Source organism: Phasianus colchicus, chromosome Z (genome assembly GCF_987193195.1).
Source record: "Phasianus colchicus chromosome Z, bPhaCol1.hap1.1, whole genome shotgun sequence".
In the NCBI taxonomy this organism is placed as follows: Eukaryota; Metazoa; Chordata; class Aves; order Galliformes; family Phasianidae; genus Phasianus; species Phasianus colchicus.
In genome coordinates this window covers 76,322,998-76,343,782 of record NC_143476.1, presented here as the reverse complement: position 1 = coordinate 76,343,782, position 20,785 = coordinate 76,322,998, and the positions used below count along the sequence as shown (strand labels likewise).

Here is a 20,785-nt window from a genome sequence, read left to right as displayed (position 1 = left end):
TTGTCGATGTGACTCCCATCTACAAGAAGGGCTATAAGGAGGATCCAGGGAATTACAGGCCTGTCAGCCTGACCTCGGTACCAGGGCAAGTACAGTACTTTCTTTCTTCCCATTGGATTATTTTCAATATGCCACTAGAACATAAATTACAAGACTTTCAGCACGGACCAAAGCAAGTTTAGATTTTCTAACAGGGATTTAGTTTAAAAAGAGAAAGAGAGATATAAAGAAAACAATAAATTGTCAGTACTTGTGATTTCACCTCAAATCTTTGCACAATGGGTTAACTAGCTATGTTTCAACACTAATTTTTTTTAATATGGAAATCTTATTCTCGGACTGAGTTGAGATGGTGAAATGAATGTAAACAAAAGAGAATTCTGAAGATTTAGTGTACCATTTTGTTGCTTAAAATAAGCAAAAGTCTAATAAATTATTGTCAAGTTCAAACAGAATTGCATTTATTCCTTTGTGACCTTTCATCAAACTGTGTATAATTCTGCTTCCTGTACATAAACCACCTGTACAGATAAGCCTCTTTACATGTCTATATTCATTTGAAACAATATTATTCAAACTGTGTTTTCAAAGCAAAGTTCTAGCTTTTCCACATTTAGGTGCTTACAATGTCAAAATAAAGAATAATTATTATTATTATTTGACGAGCTGAGTTACCGTTTCTAGTCATTATTGCTGCTTTCAGACAATGGTTGCACTTTAAAAAGCATGCATATTTTCAAATTAATTGGTGGGATTATCAAAACAGATTATGTTCTCTATAAAAATAAATAAATAAATAAATGCAGGCAAGAAAATTATGAATGACTATGTATCATGGTTACTATCAGAACTGTGATATATGAAATCATCGCTATAGCAAATGTTTGTAAAGGTTACTGTTGAGTGGGTTGATATAATTTCATCCAGGAGAAAGTGAGTCCTATTTGCTTCTGCATTACTCCTAATATAAAAGGTGACTTAAATAGTGAGGAGATCAATCTAATGACAACTTTTAAATTAGTTGCATCTCCTCAAAACCAACTCAGAATTTTAACCTGGTATATCAAGTATATTTTCATGTCTTTTTTTTTTTTTTTTTTCCTGCTGAAGTTTATCTACTTCCAAAGAATTCATAATAGTGTTATTGTATGGATACTATCTTTGGAAATATCAAACAGAAACCTCAATATTTGAAGCTTACACTCTCTGATGCACTTCAGCATGAAACAGTGTTATGTTATCAGATCTCTGCGAGACAGACTCATAATTTTTAAGGAGGAGTCTATGCGCATATTATAGTACTTTTCCAAGAAAAGCTATAGGAAATGCCTTTCTTTATTAAAAATTGCTCATTTTTTGTACGCTTCTGAAAAATGCTGTATTCTCCTAAAAGGACAAAATAATAATTAAAAAAAAAAAAAAAGACAACTACAACAAAATTATACTATATTTGTGTTTGAATTGTGCAAGACATTTCAAAATATTGAACATGATATAATGCAGCTTTCCAGCGTAAAAACTTTCTTAAAGAGCATTCCAAGCGCTCATTACTGAATTTCAGACCCATTAGTAAGAAACTCCCCAAAGATCAAGAACAGCCATATGTTAGGTGTCATAGAATTTTGGTCAGCTCTCTCTGAGTGATACTGATGGTACATTTACACTTTTGCACAGCTCTGTGGGGTGCTGGGAAGATGAGAATGACATGACAGACAAAAGTGTCATGCAAAAAGGCCCACCTCAGTAAGTTTCAGGTTGGACCTGTTTTTTTCAGTTTGGTAAAAATAGATTTTAGACTTAAATATTTGAAACACTTTATTTCTGTTGGAAATAATTTCAGCAATGCCTAATACTCTACTTCCATAATTTGTTCAAGAGCACCTGGAATACAGGGCAGATTCTTCTATTTATGCATGCATGTATGAAACAATTGAAAGATGGGCTGTTTATTTGTTTGTTTGTTTGTTTGTTTTGTCTTCTAATAGATGGAAGAAAAAAGTGAAAGTCAAATAGCAAAAAGATTTGAATCAATAGTCAATAATCTATATGAAAAAAAAACATTCACTTCAGGACGGACATGTATTTGTATTACTAGCCAAGTAGCTAGTTTAAGTACTGGAAAGAGCTTATTCATTTTTTGGTACTGATCTCCTACTACATGTATAGCATAGTACTGCTAGAAAAAAAATAATGAGATCTTAAAATTTTCAAGATTTCTGCCTCCTGATTGTTTTGTTTTGTTTGTGAAACTGCAAACGAAATTTACTCTCAAATTTAGCTTGAGTTCAAAAGAAATGAGGATAATAATGCCACCGAGTGGTGGGAAATAAAAGGAGCCACAAAATCAGTGTAGTTACAGAGACGCATATATAACCTAAGAAGATTATTATACCAAGATCTTTCCTGAATCCACAAGGAAAAAAGAAAGAAGAAGAAAGAAAGAAGAAAGAAAGCATGCAAGAAAGAAAGAATGAACATTTAATATCTGTGAATGTGCTAATGTGTAAAACTGGGGGTGACATCTATTGGAGATCAAGAAGTGAAATTAGATTTTTTTCCACATTTGTTTTTCTTCACTAAAAAGACCTACATAGGAAAAAATATAAAAAATCAATAGTTGGTCAGTGTTTCCATCAATCAGTTTGGATATATATATAAACCAAAAAGGCTTTTAGAATCATTTTGAGGAAGTTCTAGAAAATTTAAATTTTCTACATACCCAGCTTTCTACGTCCATGACAGGAAAGAGAAAGTTAGAATATTAAAATATTTGCAATAGTTCACTCTAGCCTCTAGAAATGTACTTGGCAGGATCACTGTAAAACACAAAGATGAGATTCTTTGTTTTTTAGTCTGTGCACGAGTAGAATTTTGCGCCTGTGAAGGAATAACTGTAAATATCTGGTTGGGACATGATTAGCTGAAAAGGACCTCTGCAGAGAAGAACCTGGGTGTCCTGGTGGACAGCAGGTTGGCCATGAAACAGCAGTGTGCCCTGGTGGCCAAGAAGGCCAGTGGGATCCTGGGGTGCATTAAAAGGAGCATGGCCAGTAGGTCAAAGGAGGTGATCCTCCCCCTCTACCCTGCCTTGGTCAGGCCTCACCTGGAGTACCGTGTCCAGTTCTGGGCTCTCCTGTTCAAAAAAAGACAAAGATCTGCTAGAGAGAGTCCAGCGGAGGGCCACGAAGATGATAAAGGGACTGGAGCATCTTTTCTATGAGGAAAGGCTGAGCAACCTGGGTCTGTTCAGCATTGAGAAAATAAGAGGTGACCTTATTAATGTGTATAAATATCTTAAGTGTGGGAGACAAAGGGACATGGCGAACCTCTTTTCAGCAGACTGTAGGGACAGGACTAGGGAAAACAGCCATAAACTTGAGCATAGGAAGTTCAGCACCAATACGCAAAGGAACTCCTGCACACTGATGGTGACAGAGCACTGAAGCAGGCTGCCGAGGGGGGTTGTATATTTTCCTTCTCTGGAGATATACAAGATCTGCCTGGATGCCTACCTGTGCTTCTTTCTAACTGTAGAAAGCCTGCTTTACCAGGGGGATTTGGAATTGATGATCTCTTGAGGTCCCTTCAGGCTCAGGTGCCTACATCTTTCTTATTTTTGCTGATTGACTTGCTGCTTTCTGTGTGTAAATCTAACAGATTATTTCATCCTGAAATCTTCCATCTTTTATATACATTCCAGATATATAAATTAATCTTATTTGTTTAAAAGAAAAAAAAATTCCCTGTGCATATATAAAGTCAAATCTCTTAATCAAGTCAGTCTACAAAGAATTTACTTTTCCCACTTCATATAACTGGCCTAGAGAGCGCCCTGTAATATTTAAAGTCTATCAAAACAATCTACTTGAAATTCATTTGACTTTTCATTAAAGTACCTTCTTTTAATAATTTAAAGTACTACTAGGTTATCACAAGATAACGATCAACTCTAATAACTGTATAATGGATTAGATAAAAATTCAACATCAACCATGAAGACAGCTTTTACTTTTGCACAAACCTGGTACTGAAATATTTTTTTTCAGTAGAAAAAGAACAAACAAACAAACAAAACACAGCAACATTAATTTGAACAATTACAATGAAAAATATTCAGAAAAGTATTTATTATCTCGTCCCAATTTATAGGAGGGAGAGGAGGTTCTTTTAATATATCTATACCCGGCATGAGATTAAGAAACAACGGTTCAAATGTTGGTCTGACCAGTTTACTATAAATACTCATCAGGGAGACGAGGAAGGGACGGGCGGCAACTATTACGAATTAGGGTGACAGAGAGGGGAAGGAGGGTAATAGAAAAGATAGGAAAGAAGCAAGAATTGCGTAAAGTGGGGAAGGATCCAGCAGCAGTCCCATTGCACGCTGTTTTGAAGATCCGTTGGCAAAAGCAGCAGGGAAAGATCAGCAGCAGCATGACCGGCCTTGGGCAGCAAGCAGATAGCAGGAAGAATTCACAGAGACAGTCTGGGAGGAAGCAGCAGGACTCAGGTAGCAGGAGAGTCTGTCAGCATGCAGGAATTCCATAGTGAGGAATCTAATGGCAGACACCTTTGTTCTTACTCAGCATGCTGGTACAGCACAGATCGAGTTCAGGAGGGAGAGAGGCAGGTCGTGAGCCTTCTTGTACCAGAAACCTCTTCTTCTTCATGAGGAATCTGTTGCCAGAAAACCTAACCTCATGGTTGTAGGTCCCCTTTTTATCCTTCTTCTGCCAGCATGGCATTCCTGGGTGCTTGAGTAAGAGTGCAGCGCCTCCTCAAATGGCCATCTTCCTTGAGATATGCCCACACAAAAGACTGCTTCCTGGCCATTAATCTGTGACTTATCTCTCTCTTGTTGCCTCTGGCCTTGTCCATTTGTGTCCCTCAGACAAAGGATTTCTCAACCCTTGCCCAGGACTTGCTTGGACTTGTTCATCTGTGTCCCCAGCAAGTTTTGAGACAATGATGTAAAACAATAATCTCTTACGGATATTTATTTAGAAAAAAGAATGTGGACCAAAGTATTTTAGATGTTGTCAGAACTGTTGGATTTGACTCTTGGAAACTGTAGTTCTTTGTCACTAACAGTGGCTGTCGTACTTTACACAAAGATGATTGCTAGAGTATCATGCAGTCCATGGAGAAAATATGTAAAGGAGTAGTATGGACTGAAGAATGAAAATGCTCTGTTTGAAGTAGAAAAACACTGATTCTAATAAATAGATAACATTTGCTCTAATACTTTGTCTCAAGGATGCAAATGATGTGGATTATTGTAATCAAATGGCACATGAAGAAGAAATTTTTTTTTTTTTTTTTTTTCTTTTCACTCCTCAACATTTTGCCTAAGCAATCAGTCTGGTTGAAACTGTAAAAATAGAATTTCCTAAAAACGGTAGAAATAAAAGTTATGGGTTATCCCATTCTCAATTATCTAGAAGAAAATGCAAAAAGCTAATTTTGTTTCAGAATTCTGAGTGTAGCTAAGTATGTGAATTTTTTTGCACAGAATCTGTTGTATGCAGGTAAAAATACTGAAAAATTATACTCAGAACCTTTTGCAACACCTTTGAGATTTTAGCTGAATCTTTCAGTGCAGTCTCAACAGGGCAAAGAAAGGGAATCTGGATAAAGCCTCTTGTTATCTTTATGTGTCAGGTAGTTCATTTTTTAGCTCCTAAATACAGCTTCAAAAAGGTCTTTTCTGTGATAGAAAAACTCAGATGATGATAAAGACCTGTATTTATGCTTTAGTTGTGCAGTAACATTTAATAGCTCACTATCTATCTTTTCTTTCATCATAACTTTCTTCCAACTCTCTAAGTCCATGCATGGTTTAAAAGGCAACATGAGATAAAACATATGCGTGGTCTGTCAGCTAGGTGGGACTGCCATCCACGCAGTCAAATAGAACCCAACTGTTTACAATAATCATCATTAGTCAGGAGGTAATCTTTCATGATAGAGTACTGCTCACTGTACCTGCCAAAACACATACCAGTACTGTGCAGGTCTCACAAGGCACCTGCTCTTGTTACAGTGTAGAAAATAACAGTTTTACAGATGGAAGGGAATTTGTGAGATCGGGTAGAAGCATTTCTTATGCAAAACAACGGGCCTCATAAAAGTGCTTGTAAAGGTATTCATAATCACTTTTACAGTTTTTTACTGAGGTGCAGTTTCCTGCAGTATCATCCTGCATGCCCACCATAAACATGCTTTTATCTCAAAACAAGACTATGTATTCCTTTAACTATCTTTCTGGAGGTTTTGCTTAAGTCTTTGCTTCTATCAGGGTAAAAATAGAAGAGAAAATGAGTGATGTAGGAATTCAAAACAAAACAGAAAATAAAGTAAAACCTATTTTCTATGTTTAGTTCATAATAAGCTATTACAGAAAGTTTCTGCTCATTTAGTTGATTCTTTTTAACACCGATGTCACTGAACTGCTGCAAATCCCTCATGTAATGTTTTAAGCGATTCATTATTTCCTAAAGTTGTTTAATTTGACATAATGTGTTATCTTGTTAAATACTGTTGCTTTAACAATTTGCTCATAAAATGCTTGCTGTGATACTGATTATTTTAAGCATTATAAAGATTATATATAAGAGCCAACAAAAAATGTAATACAGAACTTTTAAATATATTGATAAAATTAATTCAAAATACATGGAATCATTAATGCATTGCACCAAAAAAGAATATCTAATTAAAATTTAAGTACTAAGAAATTTGGAAAGAAAAAAATGGGTTAATCTATGTGGGATTGCATTAGAAAGTGAAATAAACACTGAATATTTTTTCCTGTAACACACAATTCATATTACTATCTGATTAGGATAAATTACATTTTTCCTTATGGTTGAAGGAATGACCTATTTATACTTTTGAAGTACATGATTCATAATTTGTTACTGTGTTTATTATGCTTTTGCATAGGATAAACCAGATATTTAGCTGTGATTTCACAGAAAAAAAATACTGTTGGAAACATCACCTTACAGGATACTTGTTAACTTTTGGTAAATTCAGTAAGATAAGCCATGCTTCAAATCTACTTCAAGAACCAATGGTTATACTGGAAAGATAATCAGTCCTTTTTAGAGCTCAACATGATGAAGATTTAAAACATCTGAAAGTTCTTACTACAAGATTCATGTGTGAAGTGATTGGAGTGAGTCCAAAGGAAGACCAGGAAGACAAACAGTGAACTGTGGCACCTCTCCTACAAAGAAAGCCTGAGGGAGTTGGCCTCGTTCAGCTTTAAGTAGGCTCCAGACAGACATCACTGTGGACTTTCAGAACTTAAAAAGGATCTTATACGAAAATTTGTTTGCTTTTTACATAGTCTTATAGTGATAGATTTAATTTAATTTAAAACTAAGAGAATTATGTTAGATATTATGAGGAATTTCTTTCCTCAGAGGGTGATGAAGCACTAGAACAGGCTTCCCAGAAAACTTGTGGATGTCCTGTATGTGGAAATGTTTAAGACCAGGTTGTATGTGGCAGCCTGGTCTATACTTTATACTCATGAAAATTGTTTACATCATAATTCAAGGTTACATGAGTAGATGAGTTGAAGAAGATACAGAGACAGAGCAGGAAAAAAAAAGGAAATAAGAAAGCATGATTTGTCCTTTGTGGTAAGAATATTCTGTGGGAGGTTTGATTCTCTTACTCATTCCAGTTAATATTCATGCATTTACCACCACAGATCCTCAAGGAGATCTTATCGCTGTTTTCTCCAGTGTGAGAAGTGTTTTCTTATATAAGGGCTTCTCCAAAAGTAATGACTTCAAATTTATTATGTTGGCCCACAACGTCAAAGTCAGATATGGGTAATATGGCATTAGAGGCTGAATCTTCCTGTGAATATCCTGTTACGTTTTGCTGCCATGCTACAGATGGCAGCAGAGGGATAGTCTTAGAAGATGGCATCTGACATGGAAGTGCAGATGAAGCAAAGATGTGTCACTTAATTCCACCAACAGGAAAAAATGGCACTCACTGACATTCACTGATGCTTGTTGAATGTTGCTGGAGATTAAACAGTGAATGTGAGCACAGTGAGGTGGGGAATGGTGCACTCAGCAGTGTCAACAGTAGCAATGAATCACCTCTGCTAGGTTTGCGTGGCATGTAAGCTCTTCTTGATCACAATGAAAATGCATACCTAGTGGTTGTGACTATGCTGTAAAACAGTGTTTTGTAGCTGAGTAGTTCCTCTATTAATAGTATTATTTGTTTCTTTTTATCTCTTGTAGTTTCCATGGAAGTAAGTTGGAGGAATAATCTGCATATGTCCTGTTTCCTATTTTTTTTAATTATCAAGACCTGGACTTTCCTACTCATCTTTCCTTATAATTCCTTACTTTTCTTAAAACTCTTTGATGAGAGACTTTGTCAAAATTATTTTGGAACTCTGGAGAGACTATATCAAATTTATGACTCTGCTGCCTATCTTGCTTACACTTTCAGAAGGTAAGAAAGGATTTATTTATTTATATATTTGTTTGTTTATTTATTTGTTTATTTATTTATTTACAGGGGGCACATTGACATTAATTTTGAATTTTGATCTGTAATGTCACAAAAAGTGTTGCCTTTTTCTTCACAAACTTCCTAATCAGCTGTTTCATGAATTGTCCATAGTGTGTATTGTCATCCACTTGAAATGATATCCTGTGTCTTACTTGGATGGTTGCCCAGCCATCATGGATGCAAGCCTCACCCTGGAGTTGCTTTGTAACCTCCTTTGAATCCCTTGACATTTAACAGCTAAACTCACCATTTCACTACTCACCTTCTGCTTTCCTTATTCAAGTGAATAATTTTTTATCATCATTTGGTTCTGTGATTTTTTATCACATAGCACTAATCCATTCTCATCATGGCCTACACTGCATTGTCTATTTACTTCAAATTTCAGTATTGCTGGTTTTCATTGGTTGCCACCCTTCACCAAATTTTTGCTGTCTTTACAGTGATGTCCTTATGTTGTTCTATTGTCTTATTTCTTAAATTTCTATCATTCTTTTAAAAGCACTTGTACTTTTCCTGGAATCTTATTTTAACTGGTTCTTCTTTTTGTATTACCTATTTGAGTAATTTGCAGGTTCCAATTCATCCTGAAAACAAGAACTTATAGCTGCATCAATACCAGAGGCAGCTCCTTGAACTGTGTACTTTTCCACTGCTGTATTTTTTCCCTCATTCAGAGCTTAGAAGATCACTCACAGTTTTCCTCATTTTATTAACCACAGCCCAATTCTGTAATGGATCAGATGAAATATTTTCTTTTTGGTGTGGTTTACTTCTTTCTAGCAGTGTCCCCATTATTACATGACCCTGAATCTCCTTAATACCCATATAATCTTCCCAGTTAGGCATTAAACAATAGTGGTGTGCTTTTCTCTTTGGACCTGTGTGAGGTCTTTGATTAGATGAGGAAATTTAGGTGTAAAGAATTCAGTGAGAAGCACATAACATTCCATGAGTGAAATAAGAAAAATGGGGAGTCAGTAAGAGAAGATAAATTTAGGTTAAGAAGTTTGCATGCTCTCATGTCTTGTTAAGGTCTACACTTGTCTCTGCCAGAGAGCTGCTGTTACCCTTACCTTTCTTCAAAACATGACACAACTCTTCTGCTGACCACAGTTCAATGGCTACTGACTGAGGCAGGAAAAACACTGGAAAAATGTATGCTATCATTTAAAGAGATATTCAAGTTCAAAAGAAAAGGGAAAGATAATATTTATATTTCTCAGAGATTATGCAAGTTCATTTGCAAAATATTAATACCTGAAACCAAAACTGAATTAATTTATATTAGGATTGACTCTATGCAGTCCTTCTCCAAACAAGAAGCTAATAAAATTGCAGTTTTCAAACTTGTCCTCAGGTCTGTTTTGTTGTTGCAGCTTTCTTTTCTGTAATATTTCAAATCTATAAGAATTTCAAAGTTGTATCATCAGTTCTTAGGAAATTCTTGAGAGTTAAAATGATATTGTCATTAAATTCACTTCCTTATGTTGCTGACAGTGGGGCATGTATATTCCTCAGTGAATACTTGAATAATATTTGATTCTCATGACATTCTTTTTCAAGTGTAGTAAATGTTTCTCATACAACCAGCACAGTGCCTGCCTTTGCCACTCTGTCGTCTGTAAACTTTTAGAGTTATTGTACCAGCTGAGTTGAATGTCATTAATACATTAGTCACTTTGTTTAAGTTTTCTGTCTAGAATAAGCAAGAACCCAACATCAATTCTTATTCTAACTCTAATCTGAAAATGATCCTTTATGCCAGGACGGGTGGGATGCATGAAATGCATCATTTTTCTACCACTCTATATGAAATCAACTTTAAATGGTATAATTTAAGAAAGCAGCCAGTGAGAAAAAAAAGTATCATGTCTGTACAATGGAGCAGGAAGTCTTACTAGTCCTTTTCTGTTTCTACAAACATACATAGTGAGCCGAAATCTAGAAAGAGTTAGTTCTATGCTAAGACTTAAAAATACGAGTGCCTTACAATTAGGCTAGGAAGGAAAGGAGTGTACAAATCTTTATGTATATATTTTTCCCTTATATTTCTTCTCCTGTTCAAAAATTTCTAATTGATAGATAATGTCTTAGTTATAGAAAAATTGTTTAGCTGATAAAAAGTGGTGCTCTTCTATAATAAGCTTTTTATTATATTGATAATCCTCATTGAAATTATATGTGTAGGTTTCTGCTCATGAACTTATCTATTGTCTCATTCAAACTCCGAAGAAGGAAAGCAAATCAAATATGACTCAAAGATTTGACAGTTCTATATATATTATCCCTTAGTGAGTTTTTCCTTTTAAAATATTCTTCCTTTGCCTCTCAATTTTGAAAAAAATGATGCTTCATCTCACATTTACAATTGTTTTACATCACAGAGCAGTCTATGCCTCTACCTTCTCTGTTGACTTTGCTGCTATTACTTCTAGACTATGATCGGTGACATTCTTTTCCAGACTTTTGTACTTGATTCTAGCAGTACATTATGCTGGTAAGAACAAATTGAATTAAAAAAGTATGTCATTACCTTTCTCCCCAAACATATTGTAGGTGCAGATCATGATACAAAACCTTTGAATCTCAAAATCTTTCCTGGTAAATATTTTCCCAGTACAAATTCTGCTAACAACAACATTTTTATTCAACTTTTCTTCTATGCCAAGATTTTTTTTCCCATAAATACTCTTCACCCCAACTAGGTCATATCATCACTGCAGAGAATAATACACATGTGCATACAATTGAATCATGCGTAATTTGTTACTTCCATCCTTCAATATTTTCTCAAGTCAGCATTACATCAAAAAATGTTCACAGTCATTCTGAAAACATTTAAATCTTGTCATTTGAATCTTTCTTACTAAAATATATTTTTCTAATGTAAAAGCTTTCTAAGCAGTGCTAAAAATTACAGAAACATACTATGATGTTAAGTGTGTTATGGTGATGTTTGGAGAAAGCTAACATATATCACAGAATCTGACACAGGCACTTACAGAAAACACTTCAAGAACTAAACCAATTTAATTCTCTTCCTTCAAAGTAGGATCAGCTGAAGCCTACTGCAGGTAGTTGCTTTTTTGTTGAAGGGATTTCTCAACATCCCCATAAAATCCATTCCGGTGTATCCTTCTCCTTTAAAAGTTTTTCACAGCCTAAGATGAGCATTCCACTTTGCAATTTAAACTTATTATCTCTGTTTCTATCTGCTATAGAAATGAACAATTCATTATTCCCTTTATAAAGATATTTCAGAACCTTAAAGACTTCAATCATTCCCTTCCTCTAAATCTCTCATTTTCATGAACACAAGCCAATCATGTTTTTCCTCAAAGGTCATGTTTTCTTGGCTGATTATTCTCTTAATTCTCCTTTGTTCTTTGTTTCTTCCATATCTTTCTGAAATGCAGCCTCTGAAGGACACATGATATTCCACATGAGCCCTCAGAAATGCAGAGCCAAGCGAGAGAAGCTACTGCACACACTGCCGTGGCTCTACCTTTTCCACAATGTCATAGTAACTTATACTTTGCCTGCGATTTTTCACAACTCTCAGATATTTTTCTGAATACCTGCTATCAGATTGCTGGTATCTTGTATTTCTGTGGCTGATTATTCCCACCTAAGTGTAACATTCCATACTTTTCCGAAATGCATCTCATCATTTTTCCAGTTTGTCAAAATAATTTGGAATACTAATGGAAGGAAGGAAGGAAGGAAGGAAGGAAGGAAGGAAGGAAGGAAGGAAGGAAGGAAGGAAGGAAGGAAGGAAGGAAGGAAGGAAGGAAGGAAGGAAGGAAGGAAGGAAGGAAGGAAAAGAGAAAGAAAGAAAGAAAAAGAGAAAGGGGGGGGGAAGGGAGGAAGGGAGAGAGAAAAGGAAGGAAGGAAGAAAGGAAGGATGGAGGAAAGGAAGGATGGAGAAAGATAGGAAGAAAAGAAGAAAAGAAGAAAAGCTAACTTCATCATGTATCACTTCTATTTTGCCATTTCATTCTAATGGACTTAAAGGAAGACAATCAGATGGTAGCTTGTATGCAGATCTTTTATCTATTAACATTCAAAATACGTATTTGGATTTTTAAACTACCATTTGATTTAGTGGATATCTATTCATGGTTATGTGAAAATTCTGAATGAGAAAGTGGTTTAACTACATTGGACCAAAGAACTTTAAATGAGATTATCTGCAAAATTTCAGTTAAATTGTACAGCTTCTGAAATTCTTTCCCTGCAGAAATAGTGGCAAGTGCATCTGTTTATCTTCATGGCCGTGGTAGAAGCTTATTTGTGTTCCCAGACTCTTGCCTGAGGGAGTGTTAATAAAAAGCATGTTTAATTTATCCCAGACCAGAGGATTTCACTTAAGGCTGATGTTGGTCACTCGTAAGTAGGCTGTCTACAAGATTGTTTAAGTTACATAAAGGTCCCCAGGAGGGTTATTTGTGGATAACTTCTTTACTGCAAAATGCAATACAGACACACGCGTAATACAGCCTGTGTATTGACCAAAATCTGATTCCATTTATGGTCATATAAATCCAGAATAGATAAGACTATCTTTTACTTAAAGAGATGAAAAATGTCTAGTAGTCATTCTTCCACCAAAATACCAGTTGTTTCTATCCATCAAAAATGCCTCAAAAATGCTTTTCTAAAAGTGGCAGCACATCCTGAGACTAGTTCATGGCGACACATGGGCTAGTTAGTCAAACAGGTGTTATCAAAGAGAGAATGTAACCTCTGAGCTTTACAAGTCTTCCCTTTGGATCAAGCATGCATTACTTTGCATCTGTATTTCTGTCCAGGAATAATTCTTCACAGTATTTTTAAAAAGGCATCATCTAAATGACTGAAATTTCCCAAACGTATTCTGTCCTATTCTGGAATGACATTAACTATATGGGTGAGAAAATGACTACCTGCTGCCAGGTCAGAAACTCTACTTAATGAAAGAAGTACTTAATTTTTCAGCTCAATCTCAGAAATAATTTTGACTAGCTAATAAATATTGGAGGTGTGACTTTAGCAAATAAGTGTCCTTTCAAAAAATCTAGACATTATTATGGACATTCAAAGGAAAGGAAAATAGAAAAACTCCTGAAAACACTGACATATTTTCCTACAGACAATAGATCATCAGGAATAGAATAGAGAAAGATAGGGAAGGGAGACTACAGAGATCATTCTCCTGAGAAAAACAAAAGCAGATCCCAAGATACAATATAGTAATAATAGTTTAGACTTTGATGCATAGAATCATGGCCTTTGTAAAATCTCCTCACTTATAAACTGAAATGTAGAACATTTGGACTTACACAGCCGTAAAAAGGAAATTCTCTTTCTGGTATGTGTAAGTCACAAATGAAAGTCACTTGTAACATATCCTCCCATACTTTTGGGAAACTTAGCTCAACTTTATGGCCAAAACTTCAAAGAAGAAAAATTCTTCATGATAGGTCTAATGCCCTTTCAAAACTACTAAGGATAATTTAAAAGTTTACATTTTATGATACTTGGATGATTACAAGAAACCCAGGAAGTATTATGACCAGCATTATTTCTTAACCAAAACCAGACTTGAAACTACTGTACAACAGTCTGGAAATTGATGAACCATGGAGTTTGAGGTTCTGTGAATCAATCAAAGAAAATTGGAGTTTACAGTCTACTTCATGAATTAGTTCTGAGCACTAATTTTTTTTCTAAAGTTACACAAAAAAGAAGTCTGATAAAAATTCCTTGCACAAAAATTAGCCTCACTGTCTTCTTTCACCACCATTTGTATTCATAGCCCTTTTACAGTAGTTTTAATTCTGTATATATGATTTCTCTACTTGCTTTGCTTTCCTTAGGTGCTTGAATCTTTGTTGTTCATTTCTGTTTTCTTGTAAACATCACAGAGAGAGATCTAATTGTTGTATTTAAATGTTGTATTTAGATGTTTAGATGGTTTAGTGGGTAAATGTTGATGTTAGATGGATAGAAGGACTGGATGATCTTGGAAAGCTTTTCTCACCTTTGTGGTTCAATGATTCGATGATCTAGCAGTTACACATAGTTTTAAAATAATATTAAATCTGTAATTTTCTCTGATAAACAAAAAAAGTACAATAAATTATAGACTTCGTTTTTTATTATTCTGACAATAATTTTTTTCATCAGCATACCAAAACTGTACGTAGAGGGCTTCTAATAGTTTGATATCTGAGCTGAGTTTTCAGAGGGGAAATGCACAAGGTAATATCAGTAATAGCTGATGGAGCTGGAGAACCTGGAGTATGAGAATAATAGAAGAAAAAAATGAAGCAATAAGAACTCAAATGCACAATATTCCAGCAGCATGTTAAAAAAAAAAAAAAAAAAAAAACCAAAGGCATCCATACATTCCGTGCTGGCATTATTCATAATGTCATCTATTTAACTGCAGAGAATTATGATTCAAAACATCAAGGGTGAAAAACACTGAAACTGAAGTCTCAGTTTTGATTTTCTAGTGCAAGAACAGCCCTGGGCTCCTAGAGTGCTGTGTATCCGCCTTGATACACACATACAGTTGCACAGCACAGCACTGTAGGGCTCCACGCACCACAAGCAAAATGCATGGGCATTATGAAAACAAATTCTTTCATTACTTGATTGATGGATTGGCTCTTTTTACTCAGTTATTTGTCCTAAAACATTTGAAATTCCAGTGAGGAAAACTACTGGAATCCATCATGTTATTTTCTTGATTCTGCTTCATGTCCCAGCTTTTGCCATCTACATGATACTTTTGGAGGTAAAGTTTTAGGCAAATTGTGTCATTTCCCACTGAAATCAGACTAGGACATCTCATTAGGTCAGTTAGTCTCAGCTGGAGCATTATCATATGAAAGCGAAAGATTGTAATGAATACATTTTTATTGTCCTCTAAAAATACATACTGAGATAGTAAGCAACGATTTTTTTTTTTCAAACTATAGGATAATGTATAAGCAAGTACAAATCAAGACTAGAAATAGCTTAATCAGCAACATTCTTTTTTCATGTAGTGTTTGGTGTGTTTGGTTCTTTTTGGCTGCTTGATTAGGTGATTGGTTCCATACAGATGATTTCCTGAATGTCTAGAGAAGATTATCTATATTTGAGGCTCATCTCACTGAACATAATGCTTTCCATACAGATCATTGGGCTTTTCTTCTTTCCGTTCCTTCTCCAGAAATTCAAAGCACACCTAGGTGTTCAAAATGGAAGCAAAGAGAACAGTTATCAAGTATTATTTGAAGAGCAAGAAGATCTGAATATTTTCATGTTCTTGGTCATTTAAACTGAAATTCTTCAGCTACTCTGTTCGCTAAGAGTTCCAATTCTTTAGTTGCTCTAAAGGCAACTCAGGCAGACATGTGCCAATCGGAGTTCATATCTATCTAAATAAGAGAGAAGTAACTAGATTTTGCTTTCTTATCTTCAGATGCAGATTTTCAAGTACTTTATGAACTGAGGAACTGGGAGATGGACTATGGAGACTGAAAAGCCATATAGAGATGTCCCCTGGGCTGGGATGGAGATTTAATGTTGAGCAGTGTTAGTACATTTGTTGAAAGCAGTTGAATATCCCATTGGATTCTTTATAAATTCACATCTGAACTTCTTTGTCATTTGTACTGCTATAGCAATATATGTGAATGAACTTGCAGTTCAAATACATGCAAATAAATGAAACCTTTATAGAATAATGGCTTAACTCTATGTTATTCTAGATACAAGGGTAGAAGTGAAAAGACAGTGGTGCCTAAAGAGCGTATTATAAACAATTTTCTTCAGACATATCAAAGTCACAGAGCATCAGTGTCTTGAAAACTGATCATTACATTAAATGAAATTCTACAGAATATTATGGGGAAAAAAAACAGATTATTTTGGAAAAGAGATCAAGATTGCAATTATTTTAAGGAGAAATTTTTTGGTCGAAAATAATGGACCTCAGCATCATACTAACATTATCAACAAATTTGAAAGTTTGTTTTTAAGAAACCATATATTTTGAGGGGTTTTTTTTGTTTTTTGTTTTTGTTTTTTTTTTTTTTGTTTTGTTTTGTTTTGTTTTTCCGTGGGAATGAATGACATATCTACTGAGTGATACATAACTGTCAGTGGTTCATGGGCTGGTTCAGCCTGCTTCCGTGACTAATGGGGTGGGGGGATCCACGGATCCATGCATCAGGAAAGGGGAAAGGGAAAAAAGGGAGATTGGCCTAAAATAAAACAGTGGCAACAATCTGAGGAAGAAAGTTAATTTACTAAAAAATGATATTGGAATGCAAGATAACATGGCATAATACAATATAATACAATTGAAGCTAATAAATAAAATGAGAAAGAGCATGTCCAAAAAAAACAAAGGCCTTATTCTAATTCTGAAGGTGAGACATCTAGCTGGGATGAGCAGAAAGGAAAAAGAGAGAAGTGTCTCATGATCTGTGATTAGTTTTTATCTTTCACTTGGAGCAAAAAACAAACACGAAGTCCCTTGGGGTATGTAGTTCTTCTTTTCTTCTGAGAACCAGGAACCCAAAAATATCAGCAGTCTCCGGAGTGGGACCATGAACTCTAACTCCCAGTGCACTACATGATGTTATGATGTGGAATACCGATAACAAAGAATCATAAAACCAAGACAGCAACTCAGCCTAAAATGTCAGTAAAAAATTAGGTTCAACAGATATTTATGAATGACAACAGATGTTAAGCAATTCTTTAAGTTATTGTCAATAATACATCCTCACTGGAGGAGTTCAATTATTGGAAAACAAAAAACTAATACAAGGAAAAAACTTACATCTGACAATTTGAATAAAATGCTTTTTCAGAGTAAGCATCTTTAAGATATCCTTCACAAATCAGGAGCTTCATGGGATTAGGAACGATCATGCCTAGATTTAGCAATGAATCCCCCTGCTCAGGATATTGTAACAGGTATAAAACCCTTTCCAGCCCATACAGTGACAGAGGGCAGCACTCATTCCCAGGGGCCTTGTCAGATCTCGCCACAATCTATTGTAAGGCGCAGTTGGTGAAACCTGAGACTCACTTAGTTTAGCTCAACAGAAGTTCCCTTAAAGATAGTATCAAGTGTATAGTGATCTCACAAAATCACTTGCATTTTGTCACTGTACCACATTTCCCACATAATCCAATCTGTGTTTATCACACCATGAAGTGGTTTCACCTTTTTCTTTCTAAAATATATTCATTTATCTGTGTGAATATGTAAATAAATACATACTTACATGCATTTTTATAAAACTCATGTCATGAACCAGTTCTCCAGGAGTCAATGCAGATCTAAAACTGGAATACTAAACAAGTGGAAAACAAATATGGATGCACTGTCAAATTTATTTTATGTTTTGTTTTGGCAGATGATCTGGTAAATATCCCTGCCTTTTAAAGCAAACGAAGTTGTATTTATAAATACAAACAGTAAAAGTAATACAAACAGACTGGGGAGAGCGGGAGGGATTTGAGGAGGCAGTGCAGTGGGGCAGAAGAGATTAATTCCGTAGAGTTCTTGCTTATCTCTAGAGCTGCTGTTGACCTTTTATAGTACAGAGGTCTCTCTCAATTAAAGTGCTTAAGGCTCCACTTTCATCTACTAGCTATTAAAAGCAAGCACAAATTCATTATCATAATTTCCAAATGCTCCGCAAAACAGTAACCCGTGTATAGCTCATATAGCAACATAAGCCTACCGTTCTCTTACCATTGTCCACTCCACTGTACTGTCAGCAGCAACAAAACATGAAAAGGCATGACAAATACTTAAATTCAGTTAAAATTAATCAGGAGCTCAATTAGGCAGAAAGTAATTACCCAACCTGTAATTTGAGTAGTAGCAGATGTTCCTACTTTTGCTTACAGTAGATGGGACCTTTAATTAGCTTAAAATAGCCTCATCTTTGGAATTCACTTCCCATCCACTTGGTCAATAATGGTCTCAGTTTATTGACCTGCAAGGTTCATGTGTTTTCCCCAGCTGCAAGATATTGGGAAAACTCTATTGCATGATGTTAAAAATATTTTAGCTTTAAATACAGCCCTTTATTGAATACTTACAGGAAGGATTTACCACAAAAAGACTTATGTTCCAGTTTTCAAAAACTCTTGTTCACTTTAAAGTGCATCAATCCATATATTTATAAAATCATAGATTTAAATGCCATACAAGATGGCATACCTTCTACCGTATCCTCTTGTAGGGACAAGGGTCCAATTGCTTCACTAGAGACAAAAACATAGGCTGCTAAGTCACTGATCTTCCTTAGGCATATTTGTCTCTCCAAGAATTTCTATTTGGGTACCAAACAATCCTCTTGTTTCCTTGCTTTGTCCAACAAGATCTCACACTATCATATCATAATCTGCAGCTTCATATTGTACTTCATACCTTGAAACAAAGTGAAATAATATTTCAGTAAGGAAGTTTTTTCTCTCATTCACTTAATCTTTCCTAGAAAATAAAATGCTGTATTCACTAAATCATACCTCTGTTGCCATGGAAATTGTAGAGATTTTGCACCTTGGCATTTTGACTTCATTTCTGGATACACTGGAGAAGGAGATGGAATAAGACAAGTTGGGCTAAGAGAGTAACACAATGATTTAAATAAAAGCATCTCTCATAATTAACCAAAATGTCAAGGATATGTATGGAAAACACAGAAAAGATAAGTGGTTTTATATGTAAACATTTTCATTAAACACATTTCACCTTTTCTATTCTGCTCCCTAGAATGATTATAAATTACACTCCCCAAAAATTCTCTTTTTTTTTTCCCTTGGATAGTGTTACTTAATAATATTTTATCATACTGGCATACAGTCCATGAAATAATTAACAAAACAGATTAAATCAAACTTTAAATGGAATAATACTCAGGTTGATTTTAGCCCAACACACTATTAACGCTTAAAAGCTGGATTGTTTTGCAGACTGCAAGTTTTCTCATAAAATGATTATTACAAAAACTGAACGAATGGAAAATTTAAAATTTGAAGTTTTAGTGAAAGAAAAGGACCTTGATTGTTCCAGTAGCCTGTTGTTCTACCTAATACTAGCAGAGCTTATATGAGAATTATATTTAAATTCATCATCAGCTATTCAAAATAGTGAGTATGTAAACAGTTGCTATCTAATCTCTGTTCTTCCTTCATTACAGGCATATATTGGCCAAGGAAGATAACAAGATTTTTTTAAAAAAAGCAAAATGCATGTGTGTCCCTGGTTTAGCTCAAAAGAAACCATGCTTACATGCAGGCTGCTAAAATTCCAGTAAGCAGGTAATTTCATCTGGGTTAATCTTTAATGCTATGCAAGGGCTTCTATGCTATGCGTGGTTAAGTGAAACATATACTGAACAAATCTCGCAGAGTTAATCCACTGAAGTTTTCTCCTCTCCTTAACTACTTTCCATAGGGCTGAAATATATTCTCTTTAGTGGCTGTGTTTTTCAGTAGAGCTGTCCTATTTTCCTTGACAATTGTCTCTGTACTGAAAATAAGAAAATTGGCTCTTCACCCAAGCCAATTAAAAGGCAGAAGGAGGAAAGCTGGGCATCTCTGGCCAAAATGCTTTGCATAGTAAATACAAGGATTACAGATGGCATATGATTCTTGAGTTCTACTGTGAATAATTACTTCATTTCAGGGGCCACAGTAGGTAAGGTAGTAGGCCTGTGTTACTTTATAATCATCAGCATCGTACTGCCTCTTCTGTTTGGCCACATATTTGCTGGAGCAGAATATCATGAGCTTTCTGTATTGGATTTGGATATTTTGAGCATAGTCACTGTCAAGCTGAGATTCATGGCACTGTTCGCTGTACTGAAAGAGAATATTCTGAAGTAGCTCTATAGGAGTTAACTTGTTCACGTAAAGAGGAAAAATAGAGAAGTACAATCCTACCTATACTGAGATGAGCTTTCAGTTGTCCACTGGGAACAGGACGCAACTGGACATCCTTTGAAGGATGCCTACACCAATTCAGGAAGAGAAGAGGAAACGCAGCCCCACTCATTTTCAGCAATTCAAATAGCAAATGATCATTTAATGTAACATACACAGATTCAGTACAAGTTTTCTGAGTGAAATTGCACAGCATTACTGGTGGATGACTAGTCTGGCTTTCCAAGCTAATGTTCATTCACACTTACAGGAAAACAGCAATATATTTTGGAATGGACCGGTA

General features: G+C 35.3%; 1 long non-coding RNA gene across 2 annotated transcripts in view; it reads left to right on the top strand.

The window, feature by feature from the left end:
* The window catches only part of LOC116239359 (uncharacterized), an 87,464-nt gene extending 71,214 nt beyond the window's left edge, over positions 1–16,250 (top strand). For both annotated transcript variants that reach the window (XR_016461570.1, XR_016461572.1), the window contains 2 exons: positions 8,274–8,490; positions 16,010–16,250. This is a non-coding gene — a long non-coding RNA (uncharacterized LOC116239359). The remainder of the gene's footprint in view (positions 1–8,273; positions 8,491–16,009) is intronic.
* Positions 16,251–20,785: the final 4,535 nt, after the last annotated feature.